Source organism: Pinus tabuliformis, chromosome 3_1 (genome assembly GCF_031772625.1).
Source record: "Pinus tabuliformis cultivar Carrire ecotype Pingquan chromosome 3_1, CPIR1, whole genome shotgun sequence".
Lineage (NCBI taxonomy): Eukaryota > Viridiplantae > Streptophyta > Pinopsida > Pinales > Pinaceae > Pinus > Pinus tabuliformis.
The window spans coordinates 499,335,466-499,350,043 of NC_142301.1; positions in this window are offsets into that span (position 1 = coordinate 499,335,466).

Sequence of the window (14,578 nt, forward strand, 5' to 3'; positions counted from 1 at the left end):
GTTGTCAAGGCTTCCGCCGTGACACCTCCCATTGGAACAACTTGGGTTCTTCGCCCACCACCAGAGCCTAGTCTTCTGTTAGGAGAGTTGCCCTGAATTATTCCATAGCTATTAACCCTGAGACACATGAACGAATTGCTAACCTGGAAGCTCAGGCAAGGGTCCTTAGATGAGGGGTGTCCTCGGAAGAAGTGGCAGAGGAATTTGTGTGGATCCCTGACCCAAGTCTCACCAGGGCCAGGGAGAACCTGTACACTCGTGCAATCGACCTCTCATGGCAGATGAAAACTCTCCTTGGTCTGGCAATGCAGGAGAAGGCTGAAATATCCAAGGCGGTGGAAGAGAAAATTGACAAGCTTACGGACAAGTTTGTCGTCTATGTGGAATCAGTCCACCATTGTCGCTTTGTCACCAGAGATTCTTCACATTACACTATGCTGAAGAAACGGGCTACCACGGGGATCTGCTCGCCAGTCGAAGGCTCCCTCAGCATTAAAAAAGACGAAACTGGCGCTCCTCCAGTCGTCCAATGGCCACAGTCACGCAGGAAGGCAACACTCAAGGGCTGCCTATCAGCCTGGATGATGACCCTGTAGAAGGAAATCCTTAATGCCTGCGGCAGACTCCTTTTTTGAAATGTTACTCTCTCTAGCTCTCAGTCGTCGAAGAGCTCTTATTGATAGGCACTGTATAGGTTCGAAACGTTGATTCAAACAATTATGTAAGCGATGATTCCGGAAGAAAACTCTACACAAAATACAAATCGCAAAAGCCTCAAAACAATAATTTTGGGACAGTCGTATTATCTTCACTGTCACCCCTCCCTTCGAACACATGGGAGATAATATCAGCACGACTCCTTGTAATTTTCTCAGAAAACTCAGAATTCTTTTTTTTGCAAGCTTCAATGTAAAACCATTCCATCGGAAGCCAGGAAGGCCTGTGTTGTTGGCTCTTGTGCTGGAGAGTTTTTCTCACACAATCCAACCTTTTGTAAATACAGTTTTCATGCAATAATATATTCTATCTTATTCACAAAAAACAAAAACTTAATCAAACAACACGTTAATAGCCAGTCAACTTAATCAAACAATAGGTCAATGGTCAATTCATCCTCTAATCTGCCCCTTTCTGCGACTGCTTCAGAAGATATGTTGTTGTTATGAGAGTTTGAAATGAGATAGTCTCTTTGTGTATTTATACTTGTCAAATGGGTGGGTTTTGACCAAGAGTCACACCCATTCATTTGTAGGGCCGACTTGACACTTTGGGGCTTGCACGAAGCCCAAAAGATATAATAATTTTAATTTTTATTTTCATAATTTCCTTGGCCAACTTGAGAGGCCTTTTGGCGTGGTGGAATACCTCTCGATGCTAAAAAAAAAAATCAAAACTCTCTCTTAGCGAGGGAGGTATTCTCCTTGGCTGCAACAAACTTCTCCTTTAGTTAAAATTCCTCCTTCCTTAAGAAAAGTTCATGACCTTGCCATGTTGATACATGTCTATAGATAACTCCATCTTGGAGTGGGCAATGTATCTCCCCATATGCACATGGTTATCCAGGGTTTTTGGCCAAAGTCCTTTATGGCTACTTAGGCAAATGTATCAATCTCCTCTGGTCATGACTTAGCCAATTCCTTTTGGCAGCTAAGTTCTTCTGGCTTCTCAAGAGAGAATTTGCCTTTGGACCATTCACCTTTCTTGTCAAAGTCCTTTATTACCTAGTCAAGTCATTTTGGCTTCAAAGATGAATTACATTTATCTCCTTTGGTCGACCTAGCGTCCTTCTGGTTTCTAAGGAGGAGATTTGTCCAATCCTATAATTTCTCAGGGTCATTCACCTTTGGTTGACCTAGCCAAGTCCTAACTACAAAGATGAATGTATCCTATAATTTGCCCATGTAATTGCCTTAGGCCATTCACCTTTCTGGTCAAAGTTTTTTATGTCCTAGACAAGTCCTTCTGGTTTCAAAGGTGAATGTGTTCATCTCCTCTTGGTAAAAGTCCTTTATGACCTAGCCAAATTCTTTTGTGGATTCAGGATATGGTCAGCCCAATCCTGCAAAGACCTCATCATTCTCTTCCAATGAGGGAGACATTCAACATCATACTAAGCTCATCTTTGTTCACAATCTACTCATTTTTGGATATGTACTAGAGCTCTGTTGCTATTTTTTGCATCATGCCTCGGATGAAGTGATCTGGCCATGTCCGTATAGCTTTTGAAGCCTCATTACTTCATGACTTGTGATATTGTTGCAAATACTCTCTTCACCTCATGAGACATATCTCAAACCACATCCAATTGCACAACATATGTACCACATGCTTTGCCATTATCCACTGTATATGCCTCGATTCAACTATAAACTGGTTCAGGGTGTTCATTGCAAGGCAAATATCTGGCCTAATGTTAACTAGGTACTTCACGAATCTAATCAACTGCTTGTACATCATAGGATTCACCAAATTTGAATCTCCAATCCCAAGAAACACTGTATCTGCGAAAATCCTTCATTTCAATCTTCGAGGGCAAACTCCCTTTGACACTGAAGTAGGTTTTCTTGTGGTATTCGTGGCTGCTCCTTCTATCATGGAAGTAAATCCTTCCACCGTTGCTCCCACTTTCATGCAAGCAAGTCCTTTTGCTGTAGTTGCTCCCTTTATTACATAAGCAAGTCCTTTTACTATGGTTTCCATAGGGAAGATACACTGCTCCTAGAGACTGCTGATTTGGGGTAGCATCGGATGTGCTCTAGCCATGAAAATTGGTGGAGAGGCTAAAGCACATGAGATCTCCAAGACCCAGAAATGGTTTGGACAGATTGTACCCGGTTTGGGAGATATTAAAATAATTAATATTTTTAATGGAGTTCCTAAGTCTAAACTTAGGAAAAATAAAATATTAATAGGTATTGATATAAAACTGGGTTAGAAGGTTCCAAAAGTCATGGATCAAACCAAATCTAATCTTAGTTGTTGATTAAAGATTTAATCTTAGTCGTTGAAGGACAACGAAAAAAGTATAAGAGGAGGCTTGAGGGTCAGTTGGAAGACACACCAGAGTGATCAATCATTTATTTTGCTAGAGCTGAGTTGCTAAGCAAAGTTGAATCAGTCATTAGCAATGAGGGGCAGTGAGTACGAGGTAGAGAGGCAGAGACAATATTGGGAGACCAACGCAGAAGCAGAAAGAGCGAGAGCAACAGCCAGTCTAGGCTACGCAGAGCCCAGCAGAGACAACGCAGAGGCCAAAGGGACTGTGTCATTCACGTAGAGGTTGCTGGAGTGATGCAGAGGGTCCCAGAGGCTGTGCAATGCCTCAGAGGGCTGACGCAGAGGGTCCTGAGGCTGACACAGGGCAACAGGAGGTTGATGGAAAGGCCAGAAGGGCTGGCGCTGAGCTTCAGTTGTGTCGGAGAGTGTTTCGTGGGACAGATTACATGAATACCTGTTTCCGAATATACAGGTATTGTTGCCGTATATTTTTCTTTGTCGGGTGAGCCGTTTAGGCACCCAGTTGTACTCGAAAAGACTGCATAATAATATAACCCTTAGAATAGTTGCAATAGTTTTCCCGCATTGGGTGGGACATTTGTCTAAAAATAACGGTGTCACTTGTGTGCTTGTTTTCTTTCAGTTGTTGATCTGTAGATGTTGTGACTGTATTGTGTTTATTTCGGTATTTAAATGTATTAAATAACTTGTTCGAATTTAAACAAGTAGAAGAATTAAACCAACTGAATACAGATTAATTTTCTAACAGATAGACTTAGAAAGTTCAACATGGTATCAGAGCATGGTTGCAGATCACAGGAAAACTGAAGGCATCGGTTGAGCAGAGCATTTGTAGCAGATTCAGTTGTCCCAAGTGACAGAGTTGATCCTTGCAAAAAGCCACATAGGAAGGGTTGATGCAGAGGGACTGCGTCATCAGTTTGGGCTAGAGAGAGGCCAATGCAGAGGCTGAGGAAGGCAGAATCAAGCTCACGCAGAGCCATGTAGAGGCCAGGAGCGCTGACGCAGTTGGCTGAGGGTGCTAATTTGCCGGTGTCGGGTTGCACAGAGCCAAGAGGCTTAATCCTTCAGTTGCGAGGGCGAAGGAAGCTATGGGCAGTTTGCGAGAGCAATGCTGGTGGGGTATTGTGGTTAAAACAATACCTAACAGGGCAAGACCAAGGTAGAGGGAGTTGCTGCCGAGGCAGATTTCTAGCCAATGAATCTGGATCAGTGTTGCAGTTGCATAGACGATCGGAGAAGGGAAACTTGATGTTGGCAGAAGGATTTCCAGGAGGGAAATCGGGACTGAGAGAGAGAGTCTAGAAAAGAACTTCCAAATGGGAAGTAGAGAGACTCAACAGGAGTCGAATCGAGAACTTCCAGATAGGAAGTAGAGAGACTCAGCAAGAGTCGAACAGAGGACTTCCAGGAGGGAAGTAGAGAGACTTGAAGGAGTTGATAGAGGAGCGGAGATGGCCGTGAATGCGTTGAGGGATCGGGATAGGCTGGACGGAGCATCCAACTTTGTGGTCTGGAAGGCCAAGATCCTGTCCATTTTAGATAGATATCGCAGCAAGGCCTTCACCTTGAAAGTAGTGGCGATCCCAGCTGACCCAGCTGAAAATGAGAAGGACGAGGAGGCAATGGCCAGGGCGAAGTGCATCATTCTTGATGGGGTCAAGGATCATGTGGTCCAACATATTTCCAAGAAGGAAACGACGAATGAGATGTGGGACACCCTGAAGAAATTGTACTAGCATACTTCTGTGCAGAGGAAGATGTTACTTGAGAATCGGCGGAGGTCATACCAGATGCAAAAGGGGGATTGATAGATCACTTCCTCGATTGGTTGAAGGAGATCCGGGACCAACTAACTTCCATGGGCCACACTTGATGAGGAGATGTTGGTGAGGACCACACTTAACAGTCTCCGAGGAGTGGGAGACATTTGTCCAGAGTATACTGGGCAGGGCAGATCTTCCATATTGGGAAGAATTGTGGGCGGCTCTTCGCCAAGAGGAAATCAGGTGGTTCAGCAAGACGGGGAGTAGCGGGAAAGGAGTTAGGATCAAGAAGGAAGAGGAAGAGGATATGGATCTAGAATCTATAGGAAAGCAGGAAAAGAGGAAGAAGAAGGACCTCTCCAAGGTTAAATGCTTCCATTGTGGGGAACTGGGTCACTATGCGAACCAGTGTCCATGGAAGAAGAGTAAGGGATGTTAGGATATTCCAACACATAGGAAATAGTTAAGTATAACTTGGTCTAGTGTAGAGTTAGGTAAATGTGTTTCTTTACTATGTATTTTTGTAACTTACAACATGACGGTCATGATATGTTCTAGACATGAAGTGATCCGATGGTTCACCTCGGTATCATTGACACTTGATCCATGGCTTAACAGCTGATTGGTCCATGATCTCTATTTAAAGAGCATGGAGGGTCTTTTGTAAGGTGAACTTTCAGGAGAAAAGTTTATGTAAATTTTATTTCTTTTATTAATAAATTTCCTGAAGTGGTCGCGTTGGCTCAGGTCGTGGACTGTTTCCCTCTTTGAGGGTTTTAACCACGTCAAAAATACTGGTGTATTGATCTGTGATCTGTTTGTGAGTGGTGTCCTTTGGTATTCTATTTGAGGAACTTACCCTGTAAATTCTTACATGGTATCAGAGCTGTTTGAGCGCCGCATCCATTATGATCCAAATCCGAAGCCGGTAAAACTACATCCAACTGTCGTTTCCTAGATCTATTGTTTTTGACTGCTTTCGGGCCGAGAGGATTGCTCTATTGTGTTAGGATCATTTGTTCCAGCGAGGAATCCCTTTCGTTTCACGTGAAAAGGTTTTGGTAGCCCTAGCTACGTCATTTTTAAGATCTGGAGGTATACAATCTTTATTTGCAGTTTTAGTTATTTATTTCTCTGTTTATTTCGGTTTATTTATCTCTGTTTTTTAATAACCGGATCTATACCTTTCATTTTTGTGTATGCCCTTTGCCCCGTGACTCTGTGCGATCTGAGCAAATCAGAAACAAAAAGGAAGGATTTTTCTCATGCGTATGCTCTTTTCCGCTGCGCCTTAGTGTGATCTGGGAAAATCAGAAACATTGAGGAAAATATTTAGTTCTCGGCGAAAGATTACTTCAATCCATAACGTCATTTGTAAGATTTGGAGGTATACATTCTTTATTTGCAGTTTTAGTTATTTACCTCTCTGTTTATTTTGGTTTATTTATCTCTTTTTTTATTACCAGATCTACACTTTTCATTTCTGCGTATGCTCTTTGCCCTGCGACTCTGTGTGATCTGGGCAAATCAGAAACAGATGGGAAGGATTTTTCTCATGCATATGCTCTTTTCCGCCGCGCCTTTGTGTGATCTCGGATCCATCATCAGGGCTGAAGAATGATGATAGCTTTTTCAAGTAAGCACGCCCTTGAAAGCTTCAGTGACTAAAAAAATACCCCTTCCTCTTTTCCAAAAATTACAAACCTTTTAAACTAGCTCACTTGGTCCAAAGTTACTTTATAAGAATAGAGGTCTTAAGTTCAAGTCTTTCTTTTTGTTGAGTTACTTTTTCAAAAAGCACATGTAACTTATGTTTTAAAGTTACTTTATGTAAAAATATTCTCACCCATTATAAAAATTGAGTCACTTATAATCTTAAAGTCTCTTTATCTTTTATTTAAGTTACAATTTAGTGGGTAGCTCATAAAATACCATTCTAAAAGTGACTTTCACTTGTTTATAAAAGTGGGTCACATATATATATTTTTTTTAGTTGTTGTTAAGTGAGCTAATTAGATTAAGTTTGGAAGGGGGGGGGGATTAAAAAAAAATATAACATTATCATTCACTTTTGCACATTCACGCACTTCGTCGGCATCTTCAACAACTTTTCTTCAAAAAGCCATAACTTCTTCATCCGGAAGCCGTTTTTAGAGCCATTTTTTTTTAATAGGCCTAATTTTTCGAGATCTTTCCATTGGAATCTACAAATTTAGTTTCTGTTAAAATGGAAAATCCATGCCAAGTTATTTTTGACAACACCAGCTACTTCAATGGTGGTTCTACATTGTGGATTTACTTAGAAGTGAAGGTCTTTACAGAATAGCCTTAGTCCAAGAAACTAAACCTAAAGATGAAGATAAGGCAGCGAAATGGGAAAATAGGAAAGATCAAGCACTTGGGTTGATAGGGATGTATATTTCTCCAAACCTTAGATGTCAACTTGAAAATGAGTTGCTTACGTTGGATGCCAATAGTTTTTCTTCTATTGAAGATTTTTTGTCCAAGTTCAAGACCTTTAAACTTCTCTTGGAAGGTGTTAAGGTTAAGGAAGAAGGTGGTAGCGTTATCTATTCCATTTTTACTAAGTTGGGACCAACCTACTCTGTTTTTGTTTCTAACTTCCATTCTACTAAAGAAGCCTTTATTTTTCAAGGAGAAGACTACAAGTCTCTCTCTTTTGATGCCTTTTGTGTTTCTTTAATAAGAGAACAAGAAAAACTCTTACATCTTGGACTTCTTAATCTTAGAAACTCTTCTAAGAAAGCTTTAGCCACCCAAAAACAACCAAATTCAAAGAATACTAAAAAGCAATATCCTAAAACAGAATGATCCCAAACCAAACAAGGGTCCTAAGCAATTTCAATCTCAAAATGAAAAATCAATTCAACAAAATGATAAGGAAAATAAAAACAAAGGGAAGAAGACTGATAGAAATTGCACCTTTCGTAATTGAGATGGCCACTTAGAATCCAAATGCTTTAAGAAGATGAAAGCCTTGGAAGCAGCAATGAAGAAGCATAACATCCATTTGGAGCACTCTTCAACTTCAACTTCATCTTCAGGAGTAACACTTTTTGCATGTGGTTGCTCTCGGTCTGGTTATGCACTAAATGTATCTTTTTCTTCTCATTCTCATGAGTGACTCATTGATTTTGGAGCTTCTATCTCATGGCCAAAAACAAAGCCATGTTTTCTTCTTTAAATGTTTGTAACACCAAAAATATATATGTTGGTGATGATAGATCTCTTAGTGTTGTAGGGACTGGAACTATTCATCTAGAAAATGGTCAATTTAATGATGTATTATGTGTTCCAACCTTATCTTGGAACTTTCTATCTGTATATCAGATAACTCATTCAGGTGAAGGTAAAATCGTTGAATTTTCACCCATGATGTTGTAATTAAGGACCTAGGAGATCCTAGACAGATTTTAGCTACTGGCATTGCTGATGATTCTACAAGGTTGTATAAGTTTAACAAATTTGGTTCTTAACTCTTCCCTCGGTATTTGTTGCTCATAATGATGAAGTGAGCAAACTTTGGCATGACCGATTTGGTCACTTCAACTATCGCTCACTTCAAACTCTATGTAAAGAAAATATGGTTACAGGTTTTCCTATGGTATCTTGTAGAGATGGTGTTTGTTTGGGATGTGTACTCGGAAAACATCATCGAGATAGTTTTGAAAGACATGCCTCTTGGCACGCCTTATCCCCTTTACGGCTTGTGCATAGTGATTTATGTGGTCCACTTCTAGTTGTTTCATTCTCTGGCTACAAGTATTTCTTAAATTTCATTGATGATTTCTCTCATCGCACTTGGGTATACTTCTTAAAACTCAAGAGTTAAGTATTTAACATGTTCTTAGCGTTTAAGGCCTTTGTTGAAAAACAATCTGGACATCAAATTCTTAAGCTAAGATATAATAATGGCATAGACTACGTTAACAACAAATTCAACAAATTTTGCACTAAGCATGGAATTCAAATGCAACATACTGTTCCATATACTCCACAACAAAATGGTGTAGCTGAAAGGAAGAATCACACCTTAAAGGAAATGACTAATTGTATGCTTCAATCTAAAGGACTTAGTCTTAATTTTTGGGCATAAGTAATTAACTGTGCAAATTACATAGTAAATTGCACTCCTACTAAGGTTTTAAAAAATATCACTCGAGAAGAAGCATGGAGCTCAATTAAACCAGATGTAAGTCACTTTCGTGTTTTTGGAAGTGGAGCATGGGCCCATATTCCAGATGAGAAACATAAATCTTTAGAACTTAAGAGTGAAAAATGTATTTTTGTTGGATATTCTGAAGATGTCAAAGGATCTATACTTCTTTCACCTAAGTCTAAAAATGTTATCATTAGAAGAGATGTAAAGTTTGCTAAAAATATATTGGCCTACGAGCCTAGTTTGGCGAATGTGCCACCTCTTTCTATCACTTCTACTGAAAATATTTCTTCTTCAGATGATGACAGTGTTGTGGCCACAACCACCAGCCTATTAATACTTGCCCTGGTAGCAACTTTGAATGGGTCCCCTAGAAGTCTGATCTTTCATCTCTCCGAATGATCTGTTTCATCCCAGTGATTTTAACTCTATGACGAGTCAAATTTTCAATTCCTAATGGTTGAGCCCCTTGAATAAATCTCTGCTACATGGTTCATTCATGACCCAGCCTAGCCCTTCATTCATTCCCTTCAGCCCCACCCTCACTATAGTCGTTTGTGTACTTAACACACAAAACCTTCTATCGCACCTCATTTCCATTTTAATTATTTGCAATGAAAGACTTCACAAGCATGCATAAATCATCCCTTTTTCGCTTATCGCACTCAACCTTGGCACACAACGCATACCATAAGGCACTGGACCCGACGACACTATTAACCATATTTCATATATATGTCGGGTCCGAAGCCCCGTCGCCTAAGTCACATGACACGAGGACACGAGACACGGAGGACACGTAAATACGAGTATTCGACACAAGACGCAACGACCCCTGAAACATAACACAAGGAACACATTATATATATATATATATTAAAAAATACTGAATTATAGTGCTTGATCCATATAGATATGAATCATGATGATATCTATTTAGTATTTAGTATACACTATTTACTATTTAGTAATTTACTAGTTAGTTTATTAATTTACTACATCAATGATGTTCACAGTTCAATGTTCATTTTTCATGTTATAATTTTTGTTTTTAACTTCAAACAAGTTTGATCATGTTCAAACTTCACATAAGGTAGTTTATGAACTATAAATTTATGTGTTCAAACTTCATTGTTGACCAGAGCATTAATTGACCTTTCCCTCCCTTTAGACCTCGAAGGTGTAGTGAGCAATGAGCACATGACGGGGAGCTGGGATTTTTATTTCAACACACGATCTATATGTGGTCACTTGTGTATAATTAAGTTAAGTTCCGTAGGCTATAACACAACTTACAAGAAATTTAAGTTCTCCAAACTCTCAACAAAGCATGTGAACGCTCGCCTCCTATATCTCTAGGTCCAGGTCGATGTGAAGTTGTGATCATTGCACTCAAATCTGATGGAATTCCTCACACTGCACAACAAATTGGATTCAAGCGACAAGCATACTCAACTTTGGTGGCAAACAATGACAAAAAAAACCCAAAAATAAACCATGTTGCAGGTTTTAAATGTCACTTTTCATGGGACATGTGTCCTGAGAACCAAAAACATTAGGGCATGTTTTCGACACGTCCAAAACACGTGTCTCGATTGGAGGACACGAAGAAAAACGTTTTTGACACGTTTTAGGGCAGTTTTTGTGTCCAACACGTGAAATATGAGACACGAGACCCTGAGGGACGTGTCCTGTGACTCAGCTCGTCGCATATCGCAATCGGCCGAGGTCTAAGGCTTATATATATAAGGTGCGCCACTATATTCCAGACCCGACGACACTATTAACCATACTTCATACATCTGTCGGGTTCGGGGCCATATCCCATATCGCATATCGGCGGAGTCCAGGTTTTATACACAATGTGCGCGACGATATGGCGGACCCGTCGAGCTTATCAAATATGATACATATGTTTTCAGGTTCGGGGCCATATTGCATATTGCAATCGGTGGAGCCCCAGGCTTGTGCATATTGCGATGTGCGATATGCCGGACCCAACGATATTTATAGACCCTGATACATAAAATTTGAGGTCCGACGTTAAGCGATCAGAGCAGGATTTTCTTTGTATTCCTGTGTTTTCCAAGTTTCCCGATATAACAAAGGGAGCGGGTTTTTAGTGTAAAAGGCGTGCTTGTGGAGTCCCGATAGTGTAATCGCACATCGGGGAAGTGGAAGGCATGGGTACTGCGATCCGCGGAGGGGCCGATATCCGATTGCGATTAAGTGAAGCCCTCGAAAATTGTGCCAAGCCTATGGATTAAGCGGGAAAATTGTGTGTTATGTGTGTTTTGTGCATAAATCCTTTTCTTTCACACTTGTTCCCTATAGTTTTATAAAAGTTAATGAAGGCAACGTTTATGTTTTGTTTGAACATTTCTATTATATTGTTCACAATCATGAAGCTAATGATAACTATCTCTGCAGGCGAGAAGTAAAGGACACAGTAGTGGATTCGAAGAGTCATGTATGCATAAGTGTTGTGTTTAAAAATCCGGCCTTAGGCATTCCAGGTCGGAATCCCACGCGTCGCCTGTGCATTCTGAAAGCAAAGTTGTCCCGGTTTTCATCATGGGGAGGAAACACGTAGTCACCCTTTTTATCAACATCTGTTCACTTCCTCAGGAAATGAAGTGCTCCAACAGATAGGCTTTCTACATGTCAGCGGTTACGCTGACGATCTTATCTCTGTATACTCGATTTGTATATCGAAAACAGTGGGGGGAGATGAAGAGGCAGGGAAGACCGAGAGTCACGGGCTTTTGCATAAGTATTACCTCCGAAGATGAGGAAAGGGCTTTTTTGGTTTGGGAAGGACAACTTTGATTATTGTGAATAAAGAAAGACTGTTTAGCTCAATAAAGGGCCGGTGTTTTAGATTGATTTTCCTCTTTTATGATATGTTTTGATTAGAATGTTGTCGCTGGTATAAATGCAAATGTATATTTGTTTTGTGCATATTGATGACTCACAGTTCATAGTCATGCTTGGTTATTTGAATATGATTCAATATCATGGTTAAATCATGAAAGGTTGCTGACTCAAAACTCTGTTAGACATCAGTTGCAAGCTTATCTTCCATAAAATGGAATGTGCATTCCTGTATGAATGATTGGATTGTAATTAAGTATTAATGCAACCTTGTTCTTATATGAACCAGTGATTGATTCATTTGGAATTCATATATGATGTTTAACCTCTCTTTGTCATGCTCCTGCACAATAGATTAGGATAGTTAGGACATAGACTAGAGTAGTTAGAAGAAGTGTAGATAGGATTTAATACATATTGGTTTGCTGTTTTAATTTTGTTGATTTAAATTGAAGCCTTCTTCTCAGAAGCCATCTTTCAACTTATTTAACAGTTTACGAGGTCCCTTAAAACCTGTTGGAACTAACCATTCCAAACGAAAGCAGGTCTAATTGGGGCTTGCGATCGGGTTAGTTCCCCTTGTTGGTATAGCGAAAATTCTCCATGTCAACAGACAGTGAGGATGGCAATCCTCCCCCACCTTCTCAGGATCATCCTTCAGCTCCTCAGCTTCCAAAATGGGTCTGTGCTACTCAGGATGCAACAGGTGCTCTTGCGGGTGATCCTACAGATCAATGACTTACACGTTCTCAGTTCGATAGAGCCTCTTCTTTACTGGATCAAGCTTCAACGAATTATGATCCTGACACCTTTGCAAGAGCTTCAGGCCATCCAGATTGGGACACTGCAATGTGTTAGACTCCGTCTCATGTCAGAGATTGATTCTTCTTCAAAACAGAGTTTTGAAGAAGAAATCATTTAAATGTGCTTTTTAGATTATGTAATTTGTTCTTCAGCTCTTCAACTGGCAGCGATTTCAAGCTCCTACCTCTGTAAAAGCACAAAGAAAACAAAGCATACATCAGACTCTACTGTTGATGAATTTGGTCAAGTTTTATCTTCATGTGGTTTCAACTATCATGGCACAGAGGTTCTCTACAGCGGCACCCTTGAATGCTGACGATGCATTTTATGAGCTGCAAAATCCTCAAGAACAAATTCAAGCTTATGTGTTTGATGTGGTTCGAGCAAATGTTCCAAAGATGAATTTGGATGAAATTAATTGAAACAAAGGGCGATGTTGCCAAAGTTGTGTTAGAAACGCTTGAGAAAGCAATGGGGTTATATGGGTATAACATACAACAGATACTTGTGGTTGATATAGTTCCGGATCAATACAGAAGGCAATGAATGGGATCAATGCGGCTCAACGACTTCAACTTGCAAGTGTTATGCTGGCCATGATGATTCCGGGCCTAGCGCTTCTTCCTCCAAAGGCTCATATTTGTTTGACTGTTCTAAAGCCCGCAGTCTATTACAGTGATCTGAATACATTTCTCTGTGGTTTACATATCTCTTTGTCTAAATAATTCAGTGGTTAGATTCATAATTTGTGGCGCGTGTATATTCTCATAGGCTCGCTCTTTGTTACCCCCTATGTGGCCCGTATGTATTCCCTTGCACTTTTTATGTGGATCGTATTGCCGAAAGAAATGGATCGCACCATAATGTTGACTGGGTTGTAATTTTGGATGCGGACATGATCATTCGAAGATCAAAAATTCCTTGGGAACTTGGTGTAGACAAAGGCGAGCCTGTGGCTGCATACTATGGATATCTTATTGGATGTGATAATATTCTGGCTCAGCTGCACACAAAGCATCCGGAATACTGTGACAAAGTTGGTGGGCTTCTAGTATTTCATATTGATGATTTAAGAGCTTTGGCACCGCTATGGCTTTCAAAGACTGAAGAAGTACGGGGAATCGTGCTCACTAGGAAACCAGCACCCAAAGGACCAATAATGATGACCCAATCCCTACTGCCCAAATATCCTCCTAGGGGAACAATTTCACAGCTGAAGACTGATTCTGGGTATCATGTTCAGATAAAGGCCTTGGGAAAAACACTGAACAAAGTGACCATGTTCTAATTGTCTGAAGTTTCTTACAGCGCATCAAGTTTGGACAAACACATTTAGGAAAGACTGAAGGAAGACTCTGGAAGCTAATCAAGAATTGAACGAGCATCTCCAAGTTTGGTTGACATACAGAGGCACGGAAACAGGTACAGGCGGCTACAAAGAGGATGGGGGGGGTCAATATAGCCCTGATCTGCATCCTCAGTGTACACATCTTGTGGTTCAGAGCTTTGCTGGGCGTAAATTTGAACATGCTTTGAAGCATGGGTTGAGACAGGGCCTTTTTGTTGTCACTTTGGCTTGGTTTGTAAGTTGTGTGAGACTCAATGCAAGGTTGGATGAATCAGTTTATAGTGTGAATAGCGTTGTACATCCTGGATTGCCTCTAGAAGAATTTTCTCAACTTGTTGCAATAACCAATGCTGAATACTCTTATTTGCCTCCTATCAGCCGTGAGGATAACAAGTCACTAAGCATATCTTTGCAATCTCACTCTCAATCTGTTGGTAAAGAAGTCTCTAAAACTGCAGGGTCTATACTCTCCGGTCATTGCTTGAACATTGACACGGATGTGTCAAGTAAATTGCATAAAAAGGTAGTTGAGGCCGCAAGGAGAGAAGGTGCAACTTGTTGTATGTAAGGGAGCATCAGTTCAAAAAT